The following is a 12,293-nucleotide window of genomic DNA, read 5'->3' as shown; positions in this document are numbered from 1 at the left end:
AAAAAAAAAAAAAAAAAAAAAAAAAAACCAACTGTCTGTCTGTGAGCCTCCCCTATTATAAAGCTGATGTTTAAAAGCAAAACTCTCACACAATGCATCATAACCAGGCCTCACAGCAAGTTATTTATTAATAAGAAATATATATATATATTCTAAGTAAAACACTGGGTAAAATTTTAAAAAAGATCGATCAACTTTCTCCATTAAAAAAAAAAAACATTTTGAGAGATTCAAGATACAGTATTGTTGAGTAAAACCTTAGTCAACTCAAAACTGATGACATTTTTCCCTCCAGCTACTTCACATACAGTGCACAGCTTCTTCCCCAAAAGGTTTTACACTGCTATTCTCTACCACTCCAGCCATTTCTGCCAACATCATAAAAATTACCTTTGCTCATTTCCTCCTCACAACGCGAATTCACCGACCACAAACATCCCTGCACAGACACCTACCCACCCACCTCCCCACCCACCTCCCAAAAATGGTTCAAGCAAGACACACACAAACACACACACGTGCGCGCATGCACACATGCACGCAACAGACACACACACACACACACACACACACCAAAAAAAAAAATAATAATAATGACCAAGCTCACAGTTCCTGTTTGCCCTTCAAGCGAAGTCGGGTGTCTTCAGCTTGCCTTTCTGGTCTTCGGTATTGTCACTAATTGCTGGGGGTGTAGTTTAGGATGGCATGAAGCTGCAGAAATCAAAGCTGTGGCTTTAAGACATCGTTTTCTCAAACACATGGATGAAACAACTTTGACTCGGACTCCCTGGCCAGGTTGCCATAAAAATCTTAGAAAGACTCCTTGAAAACTCAGTATCTAGAAATGGGAGGATATTAAGTAAAATGAAAGTATTTAAATCTAGAAGCTGCTGCTCCAAACATAACTCCGAGGATGTCTGATTGGATTTGAAAGCAGGTTTGTATTGATGAGCAAAGTTTATTCTGTAAAAAAAAACTACAATTCTCTCTAATAAGACATTCTGTTTGCCATCTTCTACAGTAATTCTGTTTCTCACGGTCATGATCATACATGCAAAAAAATAAAAATAAAAATAAAATAAAATACATTATTTCCCAAATGCATGGACACTGGGGAGGATGTCTTTTTTGAAACAGGCTATTTTTTTTTCCTGAATGCTGGTGACTAAATGTCATAGTAAGAGCCAACACTCTCAAACAGCCCAAGAGACTTCAAAAGCTTTCTAAGTTTGAAAACCAAAAAGTTGTGAGTTTTCCTGTATCCCGGGACGTTTTCCTTTCTGAAGCTCAAGCCGAGAAACAGACAAAAGAGACTGATGCGACCGAGCTCTGCCAAGTCTTGCCTTTTCAAAATTTCCTCAGCTCTCCCTCTGCCTCTCTCTCCCTCCCTCCCCCTCCTCTCTTTCTCTCTCTCTCTCTCTCTCTCTCTCTCTCTCTCTCTCTCTCTCTCTCTCTCTCTCTCTCTCTCTCCTGTCCCTCTCTCTCCCTCACTCCTTCCCTCCCAGTATGGCAACCTTCCGAGCAGTCTTGGCGGAGGTCCAGGCTTTGCCAGTCTGTCTGAATTCTTGTCTCCAAAGGATGTCCTTTGCGGATCAATTAATACATCTGAAAACAGGAAGCTGTGGGGCAGTACCCAGATCCTGGCATGACAGCACCGGCTGCTGCCAAATCACCTTACAGATTTCCTGGTGCCCTACCTTTCCCAGGCATCACTAGCATGTTCCCCGCAGTGAGCTAACGTGTTCGCTGCTTGGAGATGGGGAAATCTGTTCTCTAGAAATGTCCATATGTGACATGTGCTCAACCTGCAAACAAGCTGAGCTCCCCTATGAGGGGAGATGAATGGAACTTTAGGAACACTCTCGTTATACATTTGCCTCCCCTTGCCCTCTGCAAAGAATCATGGGAGAGTAGAAAAGGAGGCATGGAGATTAAAATTTAAAGTGTCACGCCTCATCCTCTGGTGAATAAACATGGCTCTGGTTGATCGTTTACTCTTATTTTTAAGGAAACTGTATGTAAACTATACTTACTAAAATTCTGCTTTAGGGAGGAAAAAATAATAAATCCTTTCAAAACAGAAATATCAAGGAAGGAGGAAGATAAAACATTAGCATGACTAGTAATATATATGTATACATAGATGACCACATAGTAACATCTGAGTCTTAGCCATTACTTGTTTTCTAAATTTGTGGTAATGGTAACTGAATAAGCATACATATCTTATTTTAATCTGTAGCATTGTGCACTTTTGGAAACTAAATAGCCAGGTAGAACTTCACTCTTTTACCTGGTTAAAGAAAATATCTTGCTTGATTGGTTGGCAGCATCAATAACTGAGACTTAGTACACCTAAGCTCTGGAATGACCAGGCTTTCACAGAAAGTCAAGAAGTCTGAGTCCTCATCCTTGGGTCTGTTGCTTTCTCATTTGGTTAACCTCAAGGTCACAAACTTGCTTAATCTGTTCAAGTCTAATTTTCTCATCTACTAAGAAGGGTCAGAAAGTCATGAGTGACTCACTCTCCGGGCTCCTAAAATATCTTTTCATATTCAGGTCACCAACTGGATGTGGCATCATCACAGACAAGGTTATGTGTCACTTGCCTAGGAAAAGTGAAAGTCTTCCAAACCCCTCCAGACACAGTGTTCAGCAAATCTGCTAAGGGGACAAGTCATGAGAAGAGAGCACACAGGCATCACTCTGAAGTCCTATAAAACTGTGCACACACACACACTGCTAAGTCACAAAGCTGACAGATCGAGGGGATCCTACAGAAACACCATGAGGGCTAAATTAAAACACTAAAGAAACCAGGCAACATGTTAGCTATTCTTTCAAACAGGAATAATGAAACAAGGCTAGGACCTCAGCGATTTTAAATCCACAATCAAACTGTTGCTGCCAAAGTCAAAGAGAATCTTAAAAGCAGCAAGAGAAAGGACTCATTAAGGTACAAGGGAACCTGAATAAATAAACAACAGGATTCCTCAAAAATTACAGAGACTAGAAAGAAGTGGGTCAACCATTGGTTGTCCATAAGAATTTGCCGATAGACTATTGCTGAAGACACAGGTCACATGACAGAGAAATCATGCTGGTACTGACAGAAGCTTCCTCCTTGCTAGCTGGACAGATTGTCAGAGGAAGAAAAGTCATCAACAGTCTTGCCAGCTGTGAACTCTGTGAACTATAATAACGGTCAGCATGGTAAGTTACGCACACCACTGCAATCGTGGCATGAATGCTATGGGAACAACCAATCACTTTCTTATTGAGTCCCACTCAATAAAAGGGAACGCATGCCTGGAATTGTAAATTGGACCAAGAACCCATGACTAGGGATGCCTTAGGCCCTAGGAAAGAAGTTGTTGTTGTTGTTGTTGTTGTTGTTATTTTGCTGTATAGCATCAAACTGCCTTCTGAATAAATTCTTTATCTGTATACTTATAGATTAGTGTGGCTCCCACCCCTCATCAGAGAAGCTTCTTTTTACTTGAAGGCCTTGTCTAACCTTGTCACCACCAAAGCTCCACTTCCACATTCCATTGTTACGTCCCTGCTTTTATACTTCACAATGAGAATTATGTTCCAAAATGTGTCTAATGGGGACATTCAAGCTATGGTAACAACTAAAGAAGAACTGACAAAGACTAGGGAAGAAGCAAGGGAAGAGAACAGAAATCAAAACACTCAGACACATGGTCAGTGTCTAAGAGAGGAGCCACCCCAGGAGTAGAAGAGTGTGTGATCAGCATGGGAATGCTAGGGGACACAAAACAAGTACAAAACCAGCATTTCAGTTTCGCTAGTAATCAACAACAGGTGCAGAGGCACAAGTCTGTCATCCCCAGCACATGGGAGATGAGGTAGGAGGATTGGGATGTTGAGGATGTTCTGAGCTACACAGAACAACCAATGAAGCAGCAACAGGGTAAATATCTAGTGGCACCATGTTGAAGAGATGGTTGTACTTGTGTGTTAATTGTAGCAGTATCCACAATAGTCAAGGGGCCCCATCAACAAATGGGTAAAGAAAATAAGGCATAGACTCAAGTCGGAAGACTACTAATTCTTTAAAAGTAAGAAAATCCTGTTAACTAGAACAGAGTGGATGAACCTGGAAGGTACCCAGTGAAATAAAATAGGCATAAAATGATGGACCCTGCCACTCACTTCATCGTGGGCCCCATTAAAGGACACTGAAGCCAAGAATACAATGCTGGTTCCTGGGGCTGAGATGGTAGAGAGGGAGGGATTAAGGAAGATTGTCAAAGCGCATGACCATTCAATCCAATCAGCAGAGAAGTTGAAGAGCCTGCCTGCTCCACACCACAGCTGTAGTTCTGAACAACACACTGTGCTTTCAGGGATCTAGGGTAACCCCACAGCATTGCCACCACACACAGAATAAGCAAGTGAGGTGATGTGTTTGTTGATTAGTCTGGCTAGGCCACTGTACAGAACATGCATATTTCAAAACTCATCTTGTCCTCCATAATTATACTTTTATGCCAATTTCAAAAATAATAATAAAATTAAAAATAACACCACAGACCAATATCTCTTATAAATATAAGTGAGAATTTTCTGAACCAAATACTAGTGAGATCCTAGCTGGATTCAGCAATGTAGTCAAAAGATTGCTGGCCTTGACCAAGTGCATTGTACCCTGGGAACACAAGGCCTGTTTAACACCAAGAAGTGGGCAACACAACACATGGCACTGGCAAAATAAAAAAAAAAAAAAAGACACCACATGATCACCTCTGTGGGCACAGGAAGGCATTTACACAACAGGCTTTGTGAGTTCAAAAAGAAAAGAAGCATACAGTCAACTGGCTGGAGAAAGAAAAAGAGAAAGAGGGGGAAGCGGGAGGGATAGAAGGAGGGGGCAGAGGAAGAGGAATGAGGGAGGGGAGAAAGGAAGAAAATTATTTTTTTCTGTAATAGAAGTGAAATAACCTACAGAACAGGAAAGCATTTGCAAACCACGCCTCTGATAAAGGTCAGTTACTCAGAATTTAGGTTTGTGTTTCATTTTGTTTTTTCAGTCTTAAGATTCCCCCACAATAAGGGGCTGGAGAGACGGCTTGGCCCCTGAGAGAACTCACCACTCTTGCAGAGAATCTGAACTCTGTTCCCACTAAATCCACTTTTTTTGGCTCACAACTATCTCTAACTCCAGCTCTGAGGGCTCAGATACCTCTTCTGGCCTCCTTGGGCACTGCACTCACGCGCACGTGTGCACATGTGCACACACACAGAATTGAAAAAAAAAAGTCTTTAAAAAATTAAACAAATTAAACATAAAGGTTTTTTTTTTGAGGCAGCTGATCCACTCCTGGATAGTGCCTCAAGAGAACTTTAAAGCTCATCGGCACAGCTTGTGCACAGATGTTTGAAGTAGCATCATTCACATCAGTCAGAATAAGGACAACTCAGGAAGCTCTAAGCTAGCCAAATATGATATAAACACATGGTGGAATATTACTCAGCAACGAAAAGGATGAGGCCCTGATATACTCTACAAGATGGATAAAACATGGAAGTGAGATGGAGCCAAAGAAGCCAGGGATGAAGGTGCACGTATTATATAGTTCTGTTTACATGAAAAATCCACAGTGGACAGATCTGTAGACACAAGGTTTTTCATGGTTGCCAGGGTCTGGACAGAAGGAAGGATGAGTGAGTGGTTGCAAATCAATTTGGAGTTGGAGCTACACAAGCAGCGAGGTGAGCTGAAAGTCACAGGCTGAACAAGAGAACATGGTAAGTTTTGGGTGCGCCTGCTATCTTGTCGTTTTAAAAACATATCATCCCTCTTCAATGTCTACAAGTGCTCTGACTGGTCACTTGAAATAGCCATGGTGGCCCTTTTGGCCTGCTACACAAAGGGCTTGTCAAACACCAAGACCCTCTGGAATCTACTCCCAGATGCACCCAGCAGCTCTAGCTCCTAGTGCTGCTTCAGCCTCTTAGTTTGGTCCCAGCTGACTCCAGCATTTCCAGCTCCACCCACATAGGGCTTCTCTGCCCACTCTCAGGGGCTGGTCTCCTTGGAGAACACAAATCCTGACGACCAGGCACTAAGGAAGTCAGAGTGTTGACAGCCAACATCTCTCACGCACTATGTCCTCTCTTCCCAGAACACTCCTTCTCCATACACAGCATCCTGGCAGCTCCTCGAGCTTCCTTCAGTCCTGACCCACAACGCACTTACCTCTGTACCCTCAAATTATCTGACATGGTCAGGACTCTGTCCTCTGTGCAGTGTGGGACACTGAGCAGCAGGACTGTGCACACTCATAAATATGTCACTTCCCTTTCCATTTGCACATGACTTACTGATGGCTGTGAAGCCTTTGGACTCCAGTTTTCAGACAGAAAAGCCCCGGAATTCATTAGCAACTTTGGATTCCAGTTGTCAGACAGAAAAGCCCCAGAATTCATTAGCCAGATGTCTCAGCTGGTCTTCAGTATATGTCAGGATCCCAAAGAAGTTGGCTCTAATGCCATGAAGGAATGCCAGCAGAATGAGGGAGCGCAGGGAAAGAAGGAAGTGTCTTTCTTCCTTATCTTTTATATAGGTTGGCACTAGAAGGTGTGGTCTAGATTTAGGGTGGATCTTCCCACCTCAAATGATCCAGATTTAAGGTGAATCTTCCAATCTCATGAATTTAAGGTACATTTTCCTATCTCAAATGATCCTATTAACTAAAAAAATCCCTCACAGGTATGCCCAGTGACTTGGGTTTATTTATAGTTAATTCCAGATATTCTTGACAACCAAGAATAGCCATCACAATGGCTTACAGAAAATTCTTTCCATTTACTTCTTTGTACCATAGGTTAATTTCAAAGAGATGGCCATATTAAACATATAACACCATTTGCCAGAAATAGCAAATTCGTTAACAAACAAAGATGTCATCAAATTCTCCAAGTGGAAAGCTATCTGTAAGTTCAAGACCTGTCTGTGAGCAAGCCTGGGAGAGAAGGTTAAACAGCCCAGCACTGGGCAGATTCCTTCACCCTGATGGAGTCAGAAGGGTGAAGAAGATTGGGAAGGGGTGCTTTCCTCTCTGTGTTAGTGACATTTGATACTTCACCCTCTAGATATCAGTACTATACTGTGTCTCTCACACTGTGAGAGAGGCCAGTCTTTAGCAAACTCTATAAAAACAGGCAACAGATCCAACAAGAATGGAAATTTGCCTAGCATCAACCATGTACCCTGCTCTACTCCAGAGCCCTCATTCAGCACTTCCATCTGCCTGACAACACTTCCAACTCACAAACATATTATTTGTGCCCTGAAAGTGTGTGTATGTGTGTGTGTGTGTGTTTGGTATGCTGGATGTGTGCCAGGGGTATGTGTGCTAGGTGTGTATGTGTGTTTGTGCATGTGTGTGTGTGCTTGGTGTGCTGGATGTGTGTGTATGTGTGCACTGGGGAGTATGCCAGGGGTATGTGTGCTATGAGTGCTGGGTGTGTATGTGTGTGTACTGGATGTGTGTGCTTGGAGTGTGTGTATATATGCTGGGTGTGCATATGCTGGGTGTATGTGTGTGTATCTGAACTAGATGTGTGTGTACATACCTATGTTTGCAAGTTTGTGTGGGGAGATTATAGTGGGGGGTACATGCACACATGTATGTATACATGCAGAAGGAAGTCAGAACACAGCCTTAGGTGTCATTCTGTAACAGAGCCCCAGACCTTAGCACAACTGACTCCATGTTGGAAGTACCATTTAGTCCATAAAACTCAGCACATAGATAGCACCATCTGCCAAGATAACAAAAGACCTAATCACCAAACCCATAGTTCTGGAAACGTCTCTAAATGTACTACCCTTGCTTTTTGGCTTCTGTAGCTCTGCTTCTCGCTAACTGTTCTTGTTAACTGAGGCATATCAACTTAGGATGTGGTTTTGCACTTAAAAGCTCTCCCTGAGAAAGGCTTAGGACTACCCTGGGATCCTGAACACCCAGTGTGATGGCCTGCCAGCTAATAAAGACTTTCTATTGGCTTAAAGCCATGTCTGAGTGGTCTTCTCTGGAGGATATCCCATAACATTTCCTCAGGCCATCTTTATTTGAAATGGGCTCTCTCGTGGCTTGGAGCTTCCCAGGTGAGCTAGGCTAGCTGGCCAGTGAGTGTTTCCTGTCTCCACTGCCCCCTCAGCACTGCCAGAGTTGTCAGCAGCACACCTAGCTAGCTTCTTATGTGGGCTCTGAGAATGTTGAGCTTGGGTCCTGACACTTTTGAGGCAAATACTTTTCCAAAAAGCTGTCACCCCAGGTCTCATAAAAAAAATACTACTAACCCCATTTTTCAGATCAGGCAACCCTGACCAACCTGCCCGACATTCTACAATTTGCCAGGGCAGCAGGACTGACAAGCTGTGTCTGACAACAGGCAATCCGCTTCCAGGCTGTGTATTCTACCTCCTATGGGATGTCATCTTGGGAAGAGTGTCTGCCTGTGATTTGTTTCCTGAACTAAAGGAAGAGTGGACCCAAAGAGTAAGGCAAGGATCCAGGTACCAGATCCCAGCTGGGTCTGCAGGGTTGCCACTTGCTTGGGCAGTAGAGGGCAGCAGAGATTGTGGGGCAAGAGTGAGTTCCCCACTCAAGCTTCTGGCCTAACAACTTAAGAACAAGGTCAGGTCAGTCATGCAACTCGGAATTCTAGGAGAAAGCAGAACCGAGACATCAGAAGCCCCAAAAGGAACTGGGGTGCTCAGGAACAGCACCTCAGAACAGCAGGGCCCTCCCTACTCCTAGTTCCCAGATGGCCACCCAAGATGCTTGGGCCATGCCCACACAGCCCATGGGTTTCATGCCTTCCAAGAGTCCGAAGTCTGGCTGTACCTTGCCCTAAGACCCCACTTGTTAATTTCTAAACACTTGGGCAAGACTAGCATCTAATTCTCAGAAAATGTACTTTCAAACTAAAATTAGGCAATACATTGCACTGCTATGTCCAAACTGCTGACAATATGAAGCATCTTAAATATAGACACTGTTAATCCACAGACATCAAAATTGTTCTATTGCCTCAACTCGTCTGGAATGATTGCTTGGGACCAGAGCGGTAGGGGAGGGGTGGGGCTGGAATGCAGCAGAGAGAACTGTCAGAATAAGAGGGGCAGGAAGAAAAAAGTCTCAAAGGAAAGATCCTTTGCATGGTTAAAAATGAACCACTGAAAAATAAATAAATAACTGACCTGGAACCGCTCGGTTTGATATTTAACTCAGGCTTTGTTAAATAAGCAGAAAGTAGACTTTGTAGGTTTGTGATTCTTTCTTGAAGAAATGTGATTTCTTATTTCCCCAGAGAGACGCTTCAAGAATGCCAGCAGGCTTCTCTGGTATCAAATGTTTCCCTGTTATCGTGAGTAAATTATATTTGGATCAAAATCAGATGGATTAAACTTAAAATACCCATGAGATTTTCAAAACTACAAGGAAATATGTCATGTGGCCCCAAACAGCACTGCCATGTAACAGCCCTCTGGCGATGTCTGCACACTGGGACATCAGCAGGGAATCCAAGTGCACCTGAGTTTCCCACTTTCCTGAATACAAAGTAACTCTGCAAGTCTAGGCTGTTGCTGTGGTTACTAAGATAAAAGTCTGCAATCTTTGGTGTCTTTAAAAATCTCCAAAATATGGCCCTTCTGACATTCAGGTAGAGAAAGGCAGCGAGGGATGGGGTAGGGGAGGGGGCGGAGGAGTGGTCTCTTACATTTTCAGGGAGAAACCCGATTTTCATTTTTATCTCCAAAGCCTCCCTGGAATTGAAATAATAGCCAGGAAGGAGGGAACTGTAATGAAACACACACTGTCACTCATGCTGGGTCAAGGTCACTAGGAGACTGGCTGGGCAGCCTCTCTAGATGCAATGCACCTCCCTCGGTGAGGCGAGGCGGGGAGGGCAGTGAGAAACAGACAGCAGTTGCCTTCACAGAACCAGGTAGCAGCATGGTTCTGTGGTGAGCTGTCCTCCAACAGTCCTTAGGTGAGTCTGCACACCCGAGAGGAGCCAGGCCCTGTGCTGAGCTCTGCCCTAACTCATCTCCAGAAGCACCCACAAGAAGCTGTTGCCACCATCTCCATTCATCCAAGGTCACCAAGCTAATGAGGCAGTGAAGGCCAAGTTCCTGTTTGTCCACTAAACCAACAGCCCCTCACTGGAAAACCCACTTCCAGGGCTGGGGAGAGAGTCTGGTCAGTAGAATGCTTGCCTCACAAACATGAGGACCTGACTTCAATCCCCAAAACCCACATTTTTTTTATAAAGGCTAACCATGATGACATGCTTATAACCATAATCCCAGTACTAGAGAGATGGAGACTAGAGATGGCTGGGCCCTGGGCTGGATGGCCAGCTAGTCTAGTCTGCTTGGCAATCCCCAGAACAGTAAGAGACCCTGTCTCAAACAAAAAGCAATGGCACTGGAGGTCATCTTCTGGCATCCAAATACACGTGCACATACGTATACACACCTGCACACATGTACCCGTGCACACATACTACAAAGGGAATCCACTTCTGAGCTCCACCGTCTTTATGGACCAACCACGACGTGTGGTCATAACAAGCCCTGCAGAGCAGTAACAAGCAGGCACTGCTTCCCAGCATCAAGCGCTGCATCTGCAGCGGAAATGAGTTGCGTCACAGGAGGAAAGTGATGCCCTGGGGAGAAGCCTATGAACAGCACTCAAGGAGCCAGCGAACACAATAAATCCAGGGGCTCATCTTGCCATGTGGTCTCCGTGGCAGTTACTCGGGTGCTGATAAGCCTACAAAGGTTCTGTGCAGAACTTGTTAAATCATAAAATCATTTCTTGATTCTCAATAATAAAACAATGTCTATTTTATGTTAACACAACCTTGGGGAGTTAACTGCAGATCTTTTAAAAGATGCTTTCTGCAATCTTCCTGGGGAAAATTTCCTGCGTCCACCACTATGTCCCCATATTTGCAGAAAGACATCCCTTCCCCAAATAGTCAACACAAAGAGTAACACAGAGGGCAAGAGCTCAGAGCTCTTCTAAATAACAATTTAGAAAGCCAGCCATTGGACACACACAAGCAGTTAGAGTCAAACATCTAAAATCGGATGACTTGCACTTCCTGGGAAGCTGGGAACAGAGGCCCCTGTTTGTGGTGACTCATTAGTACTGATATCTATTGACCTGTGCACACAAAAAAGGATTTATCAAAAACACAATTTCCAAGCACAACATCATAGAGTCAAGGCGCAGTCGCTTTTGCTTTCATTTAACTAGTAGGTACTGTGTAATGTGACAAGGAGGAGGTGCGAGAGCTCAAACAAATGGGGTCTCACCAGATGCAGAAGACTAAAGATGCACGTCTATATGCACAAGAGGAGAGATAACAACAGAGACCATCTCAAACAACAGGGCTGTAGGGGAAATGGGCAGTGAAGAAAATTAGAGCAGGTCTGACTGGGCTCACTGAAGGAAGAGACTGGAGTGAAAGGAGAAGCCCAGATGAGGAGAGGGCGGCAGGTGTGGAGAACAGACCAGCAAGCTGCAATGGCATGTGTGCGCAGATGCCAGATGTAGTATCTCTGCCAATTAGCATCCAATAAGAAGGAACTGCAATGGTCCATATCCCCATGACTGAAGCATCTTTGCTTGTTCCCTGACTTCCCAATCTTCAGGCAAAGCTAAAGGAACTAACATTCCCTGAGGTGTGATGAGGGGAGGGGATGTGGGTGGGTAGACAAGATACAATAAATACTATTTAACAAATTCATACCTAGAGAACTCGGGGCCACTGGACCCTTTCCAGTCACCAGAGTCATGTGGCTTTTCAGTCTGCCAGCACTCTGAAGGACAGCAATGCAGACAGTGAGCTGGGCACCAGTAACTTGTCTAGGGTGACAGTCAGGTACAGTGTTAATATGAGTTCTTAACTACCCATCATGCAGTGCAAATACAGAGTGGAAGGGGCTTCGGGTGGCAGCTGCACCTCCATTCATCTCCCTGATACACTCGAGTACAGCCTGCCAAGGACTGGGGTTCTAAGTCTTAGTGAGGCAATACACTCAGAAGGAATAAACCAGATGACATCAAGTGAGCAAATACCCAACAGCTAAGACAGGGGAGGAATCAGAAGAACAAGGTTCTAAAACCATAAAGGTCTTCAAAAGGCCTTTCCTGCAGAAGTCCTAATGACAGAAGCTTAGGCTCAGGCTTTTAGAGTCCAGTGGTCTCACTCACAGCTACTCAGTTCTGTCATTGGACATC

The 12,293-nt window shown here is 44.2% G+C and overlaps 1 protein-coding gene across 3 annotated transcripts in view; it reads right to left on the bottom strand.

Annotated features, from left to right (window-relative positions):
* Positions 1 to 12,293, bottom strand: part of Msra (methionine sulfoxide reductase A) — a 314,205-nt gene that overhangs the window by 290,544 nt on the left and 11,368 nt on the right. The window lies entirely within an intron of this gene.

The sequence above is a fragment of the Alexandromys fortis genome, unplaced genomic scaffold (assembly GCF_014885135.2).
Source record: "Alexandromys fortis isolate MF-2015 unplaced genomic scaffold, M_Fortis_MF-2015_v1.1 scaffold_75, whole genome shotgun sequence".
NCBI lineage: Eukaryota > Metazoa > Chordata > Mammalia > Rodentia > Cricetidae > Alexandromys > Alexandromys fortis.
The sequence above is the reverse complement of the archived record's forward strand: the minus strand, read 5'-3'. Positions and strand labels throughout refer to the sequence as shown.